General features: G+C 38.1%; 1 protein-coding gene across 2 annotated transcripts in view; it reads right to left on the bottom strand.

Moving 5' to 3' along the window:
- slc12a5a (solute carrier family 12 member 5a) overlaps positions 1 to 18,345 on the bottom strand; it is a 233,407-nt gene that overhangs the window by 152,368 nt on the left and 62,694 nt on the right. The gene's annotated exons all lie outside the window — the stretch shown is intronic.

Raw genomic sequence — 18,345 nt, 5'->3', positions numbered from 1 at the left:
GGGACTTTCACAAAATGTTTGTGCCTTACATGTCCTCCTTAATGTAAGGAAACCACTGTGAATCATAAAACATTAAAAAAAGGCCACAAAATTAAAATTAAATAAAAGTAAATGAAAAGCAAATTTTGGCCCTAGTTGTAAACAATATACCATATTGTCATTTGTCAATACATAAGTTAAAAAATATTCACAGAGTTTGTAATATGGCTTAGCTCTCCATGCTTTTCCTGGTTTTAAATGAACACCCATGACACTAATTAATCTACTATGGGCACCAGAAACCACAATCAGCGAGGTTCTCTTCTTCTAAAGTAGCACCTGAATTTGATACCTCAATCAATTACTGACTCCAAGCCAATTACTTATGATTCAAACAAACAGCTTGCTGAAAGACAGTTGTGTCGCATGCTTGTTCTTATTTATTTTAAATGCACTGTGTATACCTAGTATTATTATAGTAGTCATTATTTTTGGTTCTTCCAATTTAAATCTATAGAAGTTTAATGGATACAGAGATACAATTAATGCAATATATTTTATTTTTATTTATGTAATTGTTTTATGGAAAACATTAGATAAAAGAACTCCACATGAAAAAGCTTTGTGATCACATTTAATTCTGTTTGAAAGTCAATTAGTTGTCATTATTTATCTGCAATCACTAATAAAATATCACCATTGTGTTATTATTCACAGACATTTTTCCAGTTCTGTTATTGTGCGAGAGGAAGGAGAGAATCTAGCATCTTCCCACATTAGGAGAAGGTGAATCTGACAGAACTCCTGAGCTGTGCTGGAATGAAGTCATCACTAAAACAACCCTGAAGAGTTAAATAAAGACACGGCAAAAAGAAAAGCAGCAGTGGATAGCATCTCCAGAAAGTAAACAGCACACCGCAGAGGTTAGGATGCAGTGTGAGCTGAGATATATTTTTAGTGTCTTAGATCAAATGTACTAAATGTTGTGGGTACGGCGTGTACATGGGGCATGCTCTTTTAATTTGCCATCTTCCCATACATTCACTAACAACCTCTTTTTTTATTCTATTTCATTTATTCAACGGAAGAGGAATAAATGAAATAAAAGGAGTGAAACAGAAAAGGGAAGGAAATGACCCAGTTTTATTTCTCAAAAGAAAAGATATGTAGCAAAGGAAGAGAAAAAAGAAGAGAGACAAGATGAAGAGGATGAGAGGGGGCTCTGGCCTGAATGAGAAGGGAAAGAAATAAGGGCACATTTCCATATATGGCTCCACTAAAAACACATCACTAAGGTAAATTCAGAATACTAAGAAGACAAGAGATGCTTGTTCCTAGGTATGTGATTCATGCTATTTACCAAAATTGGCAAATAACAGAAAAGGGTTTTAAAAAATCTATATATTTAGGTAAAGGTTTTTTGAGCACAATTAACTAATATTGGCAACATTTAACCCCCAGGTAGTCATCAAATACTTGCAAAACAAAAATACCATTTTTTTCCCTGAACAAAATACTGAAGACAACAACATCAAGGCAGTTCTCTCACTTGGAGTACCACACTAAAGATTTTTGCTCTTGTACCGTAAGCTGCTTTACAGCTGAGAACATCTGCTGACGTGAGAGAGGAGACGCTTGACTGAAATGATAAGGGGGCGGCTTATCCTGTGCAACACAAATCAGTGTTTCATCTTTACAGGAACATAATCAGAGTGATCATGCTTTTTTTTAAAACTGGAAGCTGCGTGGGGTACATTAGTTAAAACAAAAATGACTTTTAGCTGCTGATCTGGTTCATTTTCAGATTTTATAAAAATCATAGTGGAATTATTCTGGAAAATTAAATATGTATGTATAGCTTGAGTTATGTGGGAATTAGGATTAGTTGTGTAATAAGATAGACAAGGTCCATTGTAGGTTTTAGGGTGGTTGGGCTTTAGGGTTTTTGATAGCCTTTTACCTAGTCTAGTACTGCTTTTAAATATGTCAGCAAAACTACAATTAAATATCGCAACCTTCATATACAATTTGTCTTTGACAATTACCTCTACAGTTGAACTTTATCTGATTTAATCAAAATCCTTGCATATTATAATAAACATTCTGACATCAACAAGTTCTGTGTACTCATACTCGTCATCTTCCGCTTATCCGGGACCAGGTCGCGGGGGCAGCAGACTCAGCAGAGACGCCCAGACGTCCCTCTCCCCAGACACCTCCTCCAGCTCCTCCGGGTGGAGCCCAAGGCGTTCCCAGGCCAGCCGAAAGACATAGTCCCTCCAGTGTGTCCTGGGCCGTCCCCTGGGCCTCCTCCCGGTGGGACGTGCCTGGAACACCTCCCGAGGAAGGCATCCAGGAGGCATCCGGTATAGATGCCCAAGCCACCTCAACTGGCTCCTCTCGATGTGGAGGAGCAGCTCCTCACCCTATCTCTAAGGGAGTGCCCGGCCACCCTACGGAGGAAGCTCATTTCAGCCGCTTGTATCCGGGATCTCGTTCTTTCGGTCATGACCCAAAGTTCATGGCCATAGGTGAGGGTAGGAACGTAGACCGACCGGTAAATTGAGAGCTTTGCTTTTCGGCTCAGCTCTCTCTTCACCACAACGGACCGGCACAGTGCCCCCATTACTGCGGCAGCCGCACCAATCCGTCAGTCGATCTCCCGCTCCATTTTTCCCCCACTCGTGAACAAGACCCCGAGATACTTAAACTCCTCCACTTGAGGCAGGAACTCTCCTCCAACCTGATTGGCCCACCATCTGCAGGGGGAACCGGTGCAAAGAGGATTGGGTGGCGGACGAAGGTGGAGACCTCAGCGGCCCGATTCCCAGATGCTTAGGCTGGCTCTAGGGACATGGAATGTCACCTCGCTGGGAGGGAAGGAGCCTGAGCTTGTGCGGGAGGTCGAGAGATATCGACTAGAAATAGTCGGGCTCACCTCCATGCACAGCGTGGGCTCTGGAACCCATCTCCTTGAGAGGGGTTGGACTCTCTTCTACTTTGGAGTGGCCCACGGGGAGAGGCGGCGGGCTGGTGTGGGTTTGCTTGTTGCTCCCCAACTCAGCCGTCTCGTGTTGGGGTTTACCCCAGTGGATGAGAGGGTCGTATCCCTGCGCCTTCAGGTTGGGGTTAGGACTCTCACTGTCGTCTCGGCCTACGGGCCGAGCGGTAGTGCGGAGTACCCAGCCTTCTTGGTGTCCCTGTCGGGGGTGCTGGATAGTGCCCCTCCCCGGGACTCCATTATTCTGCTGGGGGACTTCAACGCCCACGTGGGAAATGACAGGTTCTGTGTTTTAGACTTAAAACTGGAAAAGCCAGATGTCTAAATAGAGAAATAGTATATTCTTCCCTCTTTTTTTAGTTTTAGGTTAAAATTAAAATCTTCATCTTACATGAGACAGTGGTTCCTTATCTGAAAAAAACTGTAGAAAATGACTAATCAATCAGTGATACGAGCTAATACTGTTGAGAAGTTGTTTTCACAGTGTTTTCTTTTTTCGTGTCATAACCTGGATGTTTCAAACTAGCATTGCTTTATTTTCCGCTCTTGCAAGGCTAATAAATGACAAGTCAACAAACCTACAAGCCAATCGAATAAACAGGCATTAACTACAAATCTGTATCAACTAAAACAGATACAAAATTGGGTACTAGAGCTGGACAATATATTGAATTGTAATTTCCACCACAGTTTCAACAAGTGTAACATCACAATCACAAAGCACTGCTTGGATGGAATATTGCATAGGCTATACAGTAACATTTCAGGTGCCATGCATTTAAACTCAGCTTGTCAATGACAGTTTGGCATTCGAATGAACTTTTTGCTACCTTTGATTCCTAAACATGAGAAAAGACCTTAAGGACCAAGATGCAACATTTCAAAGAAAATGTTGTAACATCATGAAGAGACAAACCTCAAAAGACTTGCAGCTGTTGTTGCGGCAAAAGTGGTTCTACAAGGTATCAATTCAGGGTGTCTGTTTAATTATGCACACCAAACTTTTTTTGGTGTGCATAATTAATAGTAAGTATTATTTGTAAAAAAATGTTTATGCTCTACTCTTTGCTGGTCAGTCACCTAGAATGTGTAAAAAATAAAAAATAAACATCTGAGGGGTATGACAATTTTGCAAAGCAATGTATCGATCTTTTGATCCACATCATTATGTGTTTAGTTAGTAGCAGGTTAGAGCTCAACCTCTTTTCTGCATGATACTAAGGAAACGTTGTCATTAATCATAGCCAACTGTAGGTATTATGTATATATATACATAGATTTCACCTTTTCAATTAATACGTTACTAAAATGTAAAAAAAAAAGGTCTAACAGAGAGAGTGGTAAAACACTTTCTCACATAAATATGGAATCCAAAGTTAAAACAAAAAATATATATTTTTAAAGCCATGCCGAGGTGGCCAGGTGTGATGTCTGACTGGTTCGTAATGCACTATTACTCATCAAGGAGCACAGGATACGAGGTCCAGATCTGGTGAGCTTTAAAAGGGCTATCGCTCATTTGTTCTGCTCTGGTGCAGCTGTACAAAGTTATAGGATATCCAGAAACAGGTCAATGAATATAATAGAATGTGTTCTGTTTCAAGGGGAAGTGAACACTCACCCCAAGAATAAAATTGGATTTATGTCTCTTTAGGAAATATCTAAATGGGCATTTTAGTTTTAAATCACTGTTTTCCTTAAATTATGCACATCATGTGTATTGACCACAGCTTACAAAATATGCCCCCCCAAAGGTCACTTCATAACAATATGCAGTCTGATGTAAGTTTCATGCCACGTTGACCTTTGATTCTACTTCTATTTATTCTGCTACAGAACATCTACAGTATAAGCAAGATGGCACTAAGCTGGCATTTGCTCTAAAAATATTCATCTGCACTCAAAGCAGAAAACAGTATATAGCACACATTCAAAACAAATGTAATATCAAGGCACAATAAAAACACTTCCAATTAATATCCTGTAATAAAGAATCCAAATCAATCCAATCAGTTCAGATCAATTCACTTAGTTCAATCCAATCCAATCCAATAATAAAGTCACAAATAAAAAGCAGAGTTACAGTACAATTAGTCTTAATGATCACATATTGCCAATTGGTAAAAAGTTATCTAACAAAGGAAGCCTAGATTCAAGCTGTTTACTTTGCAGCAATACTTTGGCAACAGTGGAAAGGAACAACTCCCTTTAACATTAGGAAAACTCCAGCAGAAGCAGTCTCAGTATGATCAACCATATACCATAACTGACTTAAACCACAAAAATACAAAAAGTTATTTTTTTTCCTGATTAAATTTACTTCCTTAGGTGTTAATCAAATAATGCAAAATCAGGAAGGTTCTGAGAGGACAGAAATACCTTCGTTCTTCAGATGAAGTTAAATCACTTGTACGTCTAAGACAAATCAGTATTTTTGTTCACTTCCTCTATGCCAAACTATGTTTCTTACATAAGCAAATTGTGGACAAGACTCAAAGTCTAATGCACAGTTGCTGGATATCTTTCTTGGAGATGCCTTAGCAGAGCAGTGGTTTGCCTGTGTTGCATTTGCAAAGGAGAACTGTAATGCCACCCTGTAAAGCATTTTAATGCCACAAATATTTACAGGGTTAACCGTGCACGATTGAACCAGAACAGTCCTTTCTTCGTATTAGTTGAGGTTCAGAAACCATGATTTGATGTGATATGAGAGGACTATTCACCTTATTGAAACGATGAAAAGTTTCCTATAGTTAATTTAGACTTCTAAGGTTATGAAACAGCAATGAGACAGATGGTAAAGCAGAATCACATTTAAAGTAGAGAATTCAAACAAAGTTGAAGTTGAGAATTTAAACAAATTCAAAAAAGCTGAAGCTGTAACACATTATGACGGACATCATTCTGCGCTGGAGAAACATCTAGCACACTGAAAGACCAGTAAGCTTTACCCTCTGAAGAGTCTCATCTCTATAATTACTGACAATGGGAGTGGTCCTCATCACTAGATGGACAATCTGATTGGATCAATGGACACCTCTGTCTTGTGATAGGTGATAATGTCCCATTCTGAGTGGATAATGCAGAGGTAATCTGCCCTGTGGAGATCCCCATCTCTACTGAAGGCCCTCCAACTCCAACTCTGTTAACAGCAGATAATGAGATTACAGCTCAGCTTGGGTCTAATAGAATTAAGCTATATGCAGGCAGCAGATAATTTCTGGTTATGGCATGCCTTTGGAGCAAAATCAAAACCACACTGACCGTCACCTCAAAGTTGTACTATTGAAAAATGTACCCTCAAGTATGACATTGAGTTATCATGATTTTATGTTGTTTTAGTAAACATTTCTGCAGTCTTCTTTTTAAAACACAATATAGAAATCGGGAAGCAGCAAGCTAAAGGGCTACTAATAAAAAGTGTCATGAAATAGAATGAAACTATAACGACATTACAAAAATCATACTTTTCGCCACAAAAGAAAAGTAAACTATAGCTTGCTGTTAACATGTATTTAAAAAATAGTTGGTAGTAAAATAAATCACAGTCTAAAAATAATACGTTAACACTAGGACTCCCAGAACTCTAACACTACTATAACTCCCAAGCCCGTCAATTTGACGGCGAGCATTCTGGATGCGAGGGCGGTGATGACGTCATCACATTACATTGGGTGAGAATGCTAAAGGTTTTCTTGCACGCTAAAATTATGGTTTTGACAAGAATTAATAATACTATTTTATCAAAACCTATTATGTTTTATTATTATTTATAAATAGTACTTAAAAATAATACAGAGTAGCGGGTACATTTTTAAAAACAAGCTTTACTAATCTGACCAAAAGCTGGACAGCTCCGTGTTACATCCCCCTTTCACTTCGCGGACATAAACTAGTGCTAGAAATGCCTTCAGCTCATTCACACTCAGGTCCGAGGAGAAATCATCTCCTAAAATTCTGCGGGCCTCAGCCACACTGCTATGGAAGCAAATCGTTACCATATTTCAAATGAAAAAGCATTTTCAGAAATTATTTTTCATTTTAAGAAAGTGGCTACATTGTTTGACCCATAAATGAAATTAGTAATCAATAATAATATAATTTTCTTCTTCAAGACTGCTCATTCTTTCACTTAATTAAAATGCAAAAAGAAAAAGAAAAAGACATTTGAGATTTATTTTTCAAAATGTACCCCAGCAAATAGATACCAAAATTCAATTTGAAATGTAAAATTTGAAAATGAAAAAGCATTTCCAGAAATGCTTTTTCATTTTAAGAATGTTGCTGCATTATTTGACCCATAAATAAAATTAGTAATCAATCATCCTATTTGCATTTTCTTCTTCATGACTGCACATTTTATGCCATAATCAAAAAGAAAACAAAGCAGACATTGCTTTTTCGTTTTCGTGGTCTGCCCACAAAGTACTGCCCAGAACTCGAAAACAAAAAAAGCATTCCGAGTTTTAATAAACCAGAGTTATGGCATGTCAAACTTTCAAAACCGTCATATTGGTGGCCCTGGGAGTTCTAGTGTTAATTGGAATAACTAATAATTGCTGTAAGAATAGATGTTCTCACAAGAAGTAAACAATGTAATGTTTAAAAACGCACACACAAAATATTCAAATAGGTGGGGTCAGTTTTTATTTATGAAAGTTATATTTTAAAAATGTTTACAATTCCTTGTGAGATCCAAGCTGTTTCATTTTGAGATCCATCCTAAAACTTCCCACATTCATGCATCATTAGTTTGGATCTGTAGTCTGACTGTTCATGCAGGTCTGAGTTTCCTTAGATCTGGTTCCTCATTCAACAGAACAGTCGGTCCAGCTCTTACTTTAACACAGAAATCAGCAGATTGTGTAAAATATGAGAAAAACAGAGCTGGATTACGGGCGAGTGAAGGAATTTGTGTTGTACAGCATGTCTGAGTTAGTGCACCCACAAATTAAAACACAAACCCTTCAGCATGTTGTCGATATGGTAACCCTCAGGTTCTTACAGCCAGAGTGTAGATCTAGACCACTTAAAGTGAGAGAATGTCTGTTCCTAAATCTAAATGCCATAATCTTATCTGCCCACTGGTGCAGGGAGCTGAGAGGCACTAAATTCCCTTCTGGTGATTGGCTCCAGCATCTTTGGATGAGCATTGCTTATACACACAGACACACACACACGGATCCATTTCCAGTTTGTCTTACTCACTCGCCTGAGAGTTATTGGACATCCAGAACAGAGGAGAAAGAAATTTCTGTGGTTCTGCTTCTCTGACTCTGTAATTTAGGGTGAAGATTTCAAGATAAGAAATCAGAATGTAAAAATGTGCTGTAGCTTAGTGAGCCATCATCCCTGTGAAAGGCCAGAGTTGGTGGCTGGCTGGATAAATAACTTGGCTGAACGTATGGCAGTTTAATGGATATGCTGCCTCATAAATCTTTTATTCATACCCGAAAAACCCACAAACATTTGTCTCACTGCCTTGTATGGCATGATTCTTTGAAACTCAAAGTTGAAATGCAGTTTCAATCTTTTATTTAAATTACATTTTTATGCTGGCTGATAAAGTTTGACTCACTTTGCATCAACTAATTTCCACATTGGAATATATAAAAAAAAAGGCTTCATTTACAGGTTTCTTGAAGATTTGTTTTTGTGATTTGTTCTCCTTTATGTTTTTGATTATTTTGTTCCCACTTAATATTGCCATGTTTTCCCATCAGCCTTTACATGTGAATATTCTTTCATTACCTGTTGTTCTTTTTTGTAATTTGTTGGACTTGCTGAACCTTTTTAATTGCAATATTTGTAGATTTTCTCAACAATTATGTCAGTATAAGGATTTCCTTCCTACTCTGTTGTTGATTCTACCAGCCTCCTCTGTTTTGCTCAAACAAAGGTGTTCTCTACTGCGTCCAAACAGGGCCTCAACATCTTAACATGACCTGAAAGGATCGTCTTTATGCTGATGTTGATCAGGAAGCATTTTCCCCAAAATCAAAAGTACCACAATAGTAAAGATGTGTGTGCAGTTGCTTTTTGTCTGTTTAGAGTCACTTAGAGAACCAGGTTGCCTTATTGTGTCAACACATTGTGGTAGACTATTACATTGTAAATCCTTTTTTTTCTTGCTTGTTTAATTTTAACCTATGGCCTATAAAAAGAGTTATCATTACCAAAGTATTGCTGTGGTACGACTAGTAAAAACAAAGAGGGCTTAACAAGAACTCTTTCTGTTGCAACATACTACTGGGAATGGTTACAGCTGCATTTCTAAACGTCTGAATGTTCCTGTGAGCACCATCAGAGCCAGAATCCCGAAGTGGAAAGAACATAGAAAGAAAATCAATTGGTTTATTAATTCACCATAAACCAGGTGTACAATAATCTAAAGAGTGGTCAAAGAACGAAAGAGCACTCACAGAGTCTCAGAAAGACTTTGAAATAGCAGGTACAGTTTTTTCCCCATGAAAACAATATGTAAGGCACTCAGCAATGGGCTCCATTCACACTCACTGCATAAGACTCTGCTGAAGAAAAGCATCTTAAAGCTTGTTTACAATTGCTGCAGAGTATTTTGAATGGCCAGTAAAATACTGTGAGAATATAATCTGGTCAGATGAGGCCAAAGCTGAACTCTTCGGGTGGAGATAAAACGAGTGTGAATTTCCAATCAAGGCAATCGTCCCAAACACTCAGCAAAGGAAACTCATGTGACTAGTTTATCCATCCAGGACAGTTGTCATTATCAAGACATTTTCTTCCACAAAGTATTTTGCATACTTCTGTAAAGGTGTTCACTTCCATTTCCATTTTTTACTCATGACGTCATTTGTAGACTAATTTGCTTTAATTTATTTGTATGTATGGATTACTTGGGTTGTTCCTAATACCTGATGTAAATTTCATGTTGATGGAAATATTGTATATACAGTATATTCACTTAGAAAATGTTAATGTGTTCAATACTTATTTTACTTGCTAAAGAAGTCAGAAAAAGGGAATAACTTCTGGGTTTTATTTATGTTTCTGCACATTGAACCAACAGACACACAGTTAGCTCCAAAATTATTCACCTGGCAGATTTTGATTTCAGTTTATCTTTTAGCTTGACCAAAATGTTTCTTGTGATTGACTGAAAGTAATATATAAAATTGTTGATGCAAAACTGATTGTTGTAATGCCAATAACAGCGTTTCCATAAATGACTGAATATAAATAGTTTCTCACATGAGATTGTTTGCTAAACTGTAAATAAAACAGAACAATTATCTTCAACAAACTAACTTAAAAACGTACATTTCAACAATCAACACCTTTGGTTGAATAAAAATAGTAAGTAAGTAAAGTTGATTTATAAAGCGGCCATCACAGAAACAAAGTCACAAAGCACTGTACAACATTTAACAAATTTAATATAAAAAAAAGTATATAAAAAAGCACAATAAAATTATGACATAAAAGCCTGGAGGAACAAGACAGTTTTCTGGTGGTGTTTAAAAGGGTTCACAGAGTCAGCAAACCGAAAATGCAGGGGCAAACCTTTCCACAGTTTAGGAGTCATAGGATGAAAGGTCTGGCCTTTCTTAGTTCTTGGCCTTGTTCGAGGAGCAGCCGGAGATTCTTGGCTTCGGATCGAAGGCTATGAGAAGCAGAGTGTTTTGTTAAAAGCTGACACAAATAATCAGGCGTCTGACCATTTAAAGCCCTGTAGGTGAGAACCAGAACTTTAAACTGGATTCTAAAATCTACTGGGAGCCAGTGTGGAGAGTATAAGTTCAGGGTGCTATGAGAGATTTTACTAAATCTAGTAAGAATTTTGGCTGCCACGTTCTGAATAGCAGATGTGAAATTGATGATTTGTCTTCCATCTAGCATTGAGACCACTGTGTTTTCATAAGCAGAGAAGATGAAGTAAACTATTTCATTCAGCTTAAAATATTAGAAATTCAGAGTGCACGTTTTAGGCTCTTAATGTAAAGGTATGAAATTGTTGGTGTACACCATTAGTCACCCAGTGAGGCAATCGTTGTCCTTGCTAGGTGGGGTTTGCTTTGATTGTTTCAAATAGTGCATCAGCCAGGTCTTCCACTGGCCGACTGTTAAGGTGCACACCAATCATCTCAGCTCATCTGCTGTATTGATGCGTTTAAAAAAACAATCATTTATCACTATGACAAAGAACATTTTTGTAACTACTTCAGCAATTTTGCCAAGTATTAGCTCACCTTCAGGACCTTCAAGAAACTGCTCCACTCGGAGTCGTAGAGACAGCGTCTCTGCTGGGAACTCTCAATAACACAGCTTGATTCTGTAGGCCTCAGAGAGAAAAGTCAAGCCAGGCTGCTTGTACCTTAATTCCCGTTCATGAAGGAATCTACCAGATACATGAACAGTGATTCATTTGTACTTATCTTGGTGCATATGATCAATGATCGTATGACACTCTCGGATCCAGTTGAAGAGTTATCTGTTTGCCAGCAAAGAGACATTAGCGCGCTGTCTCCCCGGCCAGCCTCGCACGGAGTCCGGGTGGTAGAGAAAGGACCATTGGAAAGGTGGGGTTTTTATACGGGCAGTGGCATCATGGGAAGTCTGCTGCTACCCCCCTTACCCCTTCTGAAGTTGTGCTGGAAGTCGATTAAATGCCATTTATTTTGAAAGTTCCAAAAAAGTTTGTACCGGAGTTTTCATGTTGAAATCCATGGCTGTGGTCCCAACACAGTGGTAAGTAAAAACGCACATATCCCGTCTGATTGTACGTACTGAGACACACCATCAGTTAAAGGTTTTAGATACACTTTGGGCCTCTTTATTTTCATAACTATTTACATTGTAGATTCACACCAAGGGCAACAAAACTGTGAATGAACACGCATGGAATATAGTAAACCAAAAGTGTGAAATAACGCTAAACATTTTTAAATCTTTATATCTAGCCACCATTTGCTTTGATTACTGCTTTGCAGTCTTGGCATTCTCATATGGAGGACCGATCCTGACAAAATAAAAAATAAAAGCAGAAATATATATATTTTGTTTTTCCTTTTCCTTACACATGCCTTTGTTCTTTTTACATTTCCTCGTCTCTCTTTTTCCTTTACCGTATGCATTTCTGCTTCATTATGCAAATGAGGAGGGCTGCCTTCTTCTCTCCAGCTCCTCTACTATTGGTCAATATACAGGAAGGAGGAGGATCCATGTGCAGGCCGAGGGTGTGTCCCAATTCAGGGGCTGGATCCTTCCAAGTCCGTACTTGCGGGCCGATTACGTCACAGCGCGGCGCAGAAGGTCTGTCAAATGTGTGGCCGACAAATGTGTCCTTCTTTGCCTGATTTGAAGGATGAATGTTGAGTATCCATCACGGTCCATCTTTTCCCATGATTCATTGCGGGTCGAAGCGGTTTGGTCAAACAGGGGCAGCCATGGCGGACCACAATGGCAAAAGCTGTGAGTAAACTGTGAAAAATTGCACTTTCTGTGACACAAATGAACTTTTACAATGTTTTTAGTGCGGGAATAATTCTATTAAATTTCAATTTCAATTCAATTCAGTTTATTTATGTAGCGCCAATTCACAACACGTCGTCTCAAGGAACTTCACAAAAGTCAGGTACATGCATTCCAATTAATCCTAACCATTGAACAGTGCAGTCAGATTCAGTTATTTATTCAAATTGGATAAAACGTTTTTCTATCTAAGGAAACTCAGCAGATTGCATCCAGTCAGTGACTTGCAGCATTCACTCCTCCCGGATGAGCATGTAGAGACAGTGGACAGTCACTGGCGTTGACTTTGCAGCAATCCCTCATACTGAGCATGCATGTAGCGACAGTGGAGAGGAAAAACTTCCTTTTAACAGGAAGAAACCTCCAGCAGAACCAGGCTCAGTTTGAGAGGCCATCTGCCACAACCGACTGGGGGTTTGAGAGAACAGAGCAGAGACACAAAAAGAACACAGAAGCATTCTGGAGAAGATGGGCCAACAGGGGAAGGTCACCCCCTTGCAGGCCCAAAAAATAGTGGGACAATATGAAAAGGAAATATAAAATATGTTCAGAAGTTCTCATGTCACACATAAATAAAAAAATATTTTTAAAAGTACTCTTACTTGTACTCGTACATAGTTTTATTTTATGCCTTTTGTCTTGTAATCTTGATCTGTTTGAATGTTCTTTTTTCCACAATCTGTTTAAAATGCTATTTCTAATTTTCAAAATAAACTTTGTGTTTAGACATTTAAATGAAGTTGATGTATTGTTAGGTCAAATGGAAATAAAATACATTGGTGACAAAACCAATTTCAAAATTTATTAGAACAGCTTAAAACTTTAAGAAACTCTGAACAAAACGTATTTATTTATTTCTTATGTATCACCTTATTTCGGTAACATTCTTTGGCCCTGGAGTGTCCGCAGGGATGGAGGCCTCTGTCCCAACACCTCATCCATAAGGACAAACCAGGGCCAAGTAGCAGCAGTGGGCTTTTCACTGACTCCCTCTCCTGACCCTGGATACTTGCAATCCTAAAGTTAGAAGGAAGAAAAAAAGAGTTGACTAAACAGAGAAACCAATAAGACTTTTAGAAATATTTTTTTATTTGTGTGTGACATGAGAACTTCTGAACATATTTTATATTTCCTTTTCATATTGTCCCACTTTTTTTTGGCCTGCAAGGGGGTGACCTTCCCCTGTTGGCCCATCTTCTCCAGAACTGTCCTAAACAAGCAAAAGGAAAGAGGGAAAACCAAAAGAAGTATGTTAATCACTGGATTGATATTTATGAAAGTTAAAAAAATAGGAGTTTTTGAAACTGGACAGAAACTCACTGCAAAGAATGTTGTTATTGTACCTCCAAGCCACGGTGGCTGAGTTTTTAGCTCCAGTAAAAAGGTGGTGGTTCTCACCCCTGAGCTTAATAAACTGGCCCGTCTGCTCCTTTGTCCCTAAACAACAATAACAACAAAAAAAACCATCTTGCTTAATATCAGTGTAAAAAAAGCTTTTTTTAATTTTACATTTTTCTCAATTTGCAGAACATATTAAAATATTTCTATGCAAATGCCTAAAACAAGCTCTTTCAAACTCTTCACTTCTTTACTGAGATTTGCTTGCATTTGAAAGTGTATTTCTCTTCAGCTGTACCTGGAATCATGAATTATAATGTTAGCTGAATTATAAATATACTTTTAAAAACACATATAGCATATTTCTTCATCAAAAATTAATATTTAAAAGCTTATTTATTCTCAATCACACTCTCCAGCAAAACGGTAAGATTACATAAAATCGTCCATTTATTCAGGTTAACTTTAATATCACTTGTAATGTCAAATCGACTTACATGAACAAATGACACAATACATTAAAATAATACTAACATAAACTGTTAGAAATCACTTGCGTTTAACGTTCACTGTGATGACTGGCAGCAGGAGCTCAGTGCCGATACTCCGGTCAGATCTCTACCGGGCTAGCTCGCCCCACCGCCGGTAGGGCTGGCGAGGCAAGCCAGGAGTTAATATGGTGGGAGAAGAAAACTCAGAACACGTCGGTGCACATTTGAAATTAAGCGATGTCTTGATAAATCACGCAGATTTTTCACGTCTACACATTTATATTCCCGCACTAAAAACATTGTAAAAGTTCATATGTGTCACAGAAAGTGTAATTTTTCACAGTTTTCTCACAGCTTTTGCCACTATGGTCCACCATGGCTGCCCCTGTTTAACCAAAGCGCTTCGACCCGCAAAGAATCATGATTCAAAAGATGGAGCGCGATGGATACTCACAACAACCCATCTTTCAAATCAGGCAAAGAAGGACACATTTGTCTGCAGCATTTGACGTAATCGGCCCACAAGTACGGACTTGGAAGGATCCAGCCCCTGAATTAGGACACACCCTCGGCCTGCACATGGATCCTCCTCTTTCCTGCTTATTGACCAATAGTAGAGGAGCTGGAGAGAAGAAGGCAGCCCTCCACATTTGCATAATGAAGGAGAAATGCATACGGTAAAGGAAAAAGAGAGACGAGGAAATGTCAAAAGAACAAAGGCATGTTTAAGGAAAAGGAAAAAGAAAATATATACATTTCTTGATGAAAAGGCATGTCTAAGGAAAAGGAAAAACAAAATATATATATTTCTGCTTTTATTTTTAATTTTGTCCAGATTGGTCCTCCATATTCTCACCATGAGCTTCATGAGGTGATCACCTGAAATGGTTTTCCAAAGAGTCTTAAAAGAACTTCCCAGAGGTTCATTGAGAGACAGCCAAAGGTTAATATTTCAGTCATCACACCAAAGGGCGGCTACTTTAAGAAATCTAAAATATAAAACATAATTAAAGTTCTTTTACAACTTTACATTTGCTACATAATTGCATATGTGTTCTTTCAGTTTCGATGCCTACAGTGAGAATCTACATACAATATAAATAATGTAAGGTAAGGTAAGATAAGTTTATTTATATAGCGCTTTTCAGTAATGAGGCACTCAAAGCACTGTACATACAATTACAATACAATTGCAAAGAAAATAGACACAGATACAGACAGAAAAACAAATCAAATGATACTACAATCCTTCTAAGAAATCTAAAAATCTATGAATCCTTCTGAGAAATCTAATAGTCTCATCATTCCACTGAATTCTAACTAGGGAAGCTGAGTCAAGATTGAGTATGTTAAAAGGAGAGGTGTAAACAGATTACACATTTCTAAAGCTTCTTCAACAGATATAAATGTCCATCTGCTTCTGTAGCCTTTGATAACATATAGTAGCCCAAAGACAAAAAGCTTTCATAAACACATTACATTTTTATTTTGGAAGATAATATCAAACAAATTAAGTTAAGGTGTGTGTAATTGAGAACAGGGCTTCAACCACAACTTTAACCACCTAGGGCCTTATGTACAAAGGTTTGTATGCACAAAAAAGTGGTGTGCATCCTCTGGCACGCAAACAGTTTTGTTGTGTCAATAATGAACTGACCATGAAAATATGTGCAGCCCCATGTCAACTCCAAGGCTGGTGTATGCACCTTTCTATAGTTGTTGGTCCCTTTGGCGATACCAAGAGTATGCTGAGAAACTGTGAATGTGAAAACAACGGCTGTACACCAGAGAGATACAAAAAACAATTATCATATCCACATGCTTGCAATTTCATGATCACTTATTAAAGCATTCACACAGTGGTGCAGAAATTACCTTTAACAACAATGGGATTATTATTATTATTATTGTTTTTAGAAGTTATTGCAAATCTAAATTTCACAAAGGGTATGTATTTTGACACCGAGCCAGTTACAGTGGCTCTTCAACCACTTTAAGGCATTAGGTGGTCTAACACAATTCATTCATTCTAATTAACAGCATGGTTGGGAACAGACAACAAGCGGGATGGGAGACTCCTTGGTGAGTAAGTTCATTTAACTGTCCCAATATTAATCCTGCTGATGTGCACATGTGGGGCCCACAGGGTCGATGCACATCAAAGGGTGCCATGAAGATATCATCCTGTCTTTGCAGCATCATTTCCTATCATTATCTACCACTCAGGAAACTGAGTGGTTTCCTGTTTTAACAAGAGATCCAGGGCACACTAGCAACCCCCTGATTGTCTTTGCGTTTACAGGAGTTATGTTTATAAACACATGAGTAAAGTTTGAAAGATGGCAATCTCAGTCTTTTCTCAGAGCAACTCTTATTCTTTATAATTGTGTGTGACAACCATTAAAGCAGTGTACAACTTTAACAGATGTTTAATGTTGTGAATAAAATCTAAGAAGTTGCTGAATCTGTGTTTTTACATGCTTTATTCTGGAGCATCTCCAGCTCACATTTCAAAGTTCCTCCTGTTCCCACATGCTATGATTTATGATTGTGCAGAGTAGAGACTCTCACATGCAGGGTTTATTCACATCGATTTGCACATATAAATATGGGTTGTATAAGCGAAAGAATCTAGTATTTCTTCATATACCTTCAGTTCTTGGATAAATGTATTTGCACAGTTTCACACATCACGGTTTTTGTATCTGAATGCAGTTTTTTGTATTTAAAAATACACCAGGTTTTATTACGAAATCCATGCAAGTCTTTGCGCATGAGGACTCTGAAAAGACATCCAATAACCAGTTCAGCTCAGTTTACCTTATGTCTCAACCCAACGCTCCTACTGTGCCTTCCATCCTCCTTATCCTTTGTCCCCACCTCTTCTTATTGAACTCATTTAACTGAAATTAAACAAGCTGAAAATATTTTAGGAAGCACAGATTTATTACTATCTTATGGTGCTAAACAATACAGAACCGGGTACAGTTCAATCAAATTCGCTACAATACAGCCCCCTTCAAATCAGTGTAGAGCATAATTTTGTCTTATTGTTCAAACCTTAATTCCTTACATAATTTTTATTTTCTACCTTTTCTGATCCCTGCTCATATATTCTTCCCTTTTTTGCCAATTATTTTCTCCCACAATACTACGAAACAAGCAAACTTCCCTGTTCAATCTCAACCTTCTGATCCGTCTCCATTTTCTCACATTCTGACCCATGACTAATTAAACGGTGTTGTGTGACAAAAAAGTCAAATCACTATATTCTTCCAATCTGAAGAGTAACATGTCTAAGATTTAGAAAGTATGTCAGAAAATGTAAAGAATTGCTGAAAAATATATCAACAATACTTCCATCAATTGAGTAAACTCTGCTGCAGGACTGTCTGCCTCCAGCAAGCTTTCATTGTTTGTCCATACATTTCACACAATCTTTAAAGGAGCCTCAAGGAGAAAGGCAAAGTAGCTTGATGTTAACTGAATTGAAAGTGACACAGTGAGGTCAGGCTGCGCCCTCCAGCATCACCTGTTCCCACCTGACACAAACTGGTACAAGCTCAGAAACCAGCTGCTGAGTCAGCGCAGGAGGGCAGTTTGGCTTCAGGTTTGATGCAAACAGGTGGAGTGACAGAACAAGTGATGGAACCAACTTAAGGGAAGCTAAGCTGATGTGAAGTTTAAGAAAGGTAAAAAGGACATCAGGGAAGAAGGAGAGAGTGTGAGAGAAGGACAGAGAGCACCAGCTTGATAAAAGACGGTGGAGAGTATATCCAATAAATTAGATTATGTGTTCCGATGAGGCTCATTTGTCAAATTAAAATTAACTTTTGAAAATAACAACCCTAAGCAGGTACTAACATTTTTATTGGTCGGAAACAATGTTCTAATCTTAAATGTTGTGTTTTCATTAACTGTAAGCAGACAATCATCATAGTAACAGAATTAAAAGCTTATAAACATATGTGTGTAATGAATATATAATGTGTTTCACTTGGTAAACCGAGTTACTGAAATAAATGA

This window comes from Girardinichthys multiradiatus, chromosome 20 (assembly GCF_021462225.1).
Source record: "Girardinichthys multiradiatus isolate DD_20200921_A chromosome 20, DD_fGirMul_XY1, whole genome shotgun sequence".
Lineage (NCBI taxonomy): Eukaryota > Metazoa > Chordata > Actinopteri > Cyprinodontiformes > Goodeidae > Girardinichthys > Girardinichthys multiradiatus.
The sequence above is the reverse complement of the archived record's forward strand: the minus strand, read 5'-3'. Positions and strand labels throughout refer to the sequence as shown.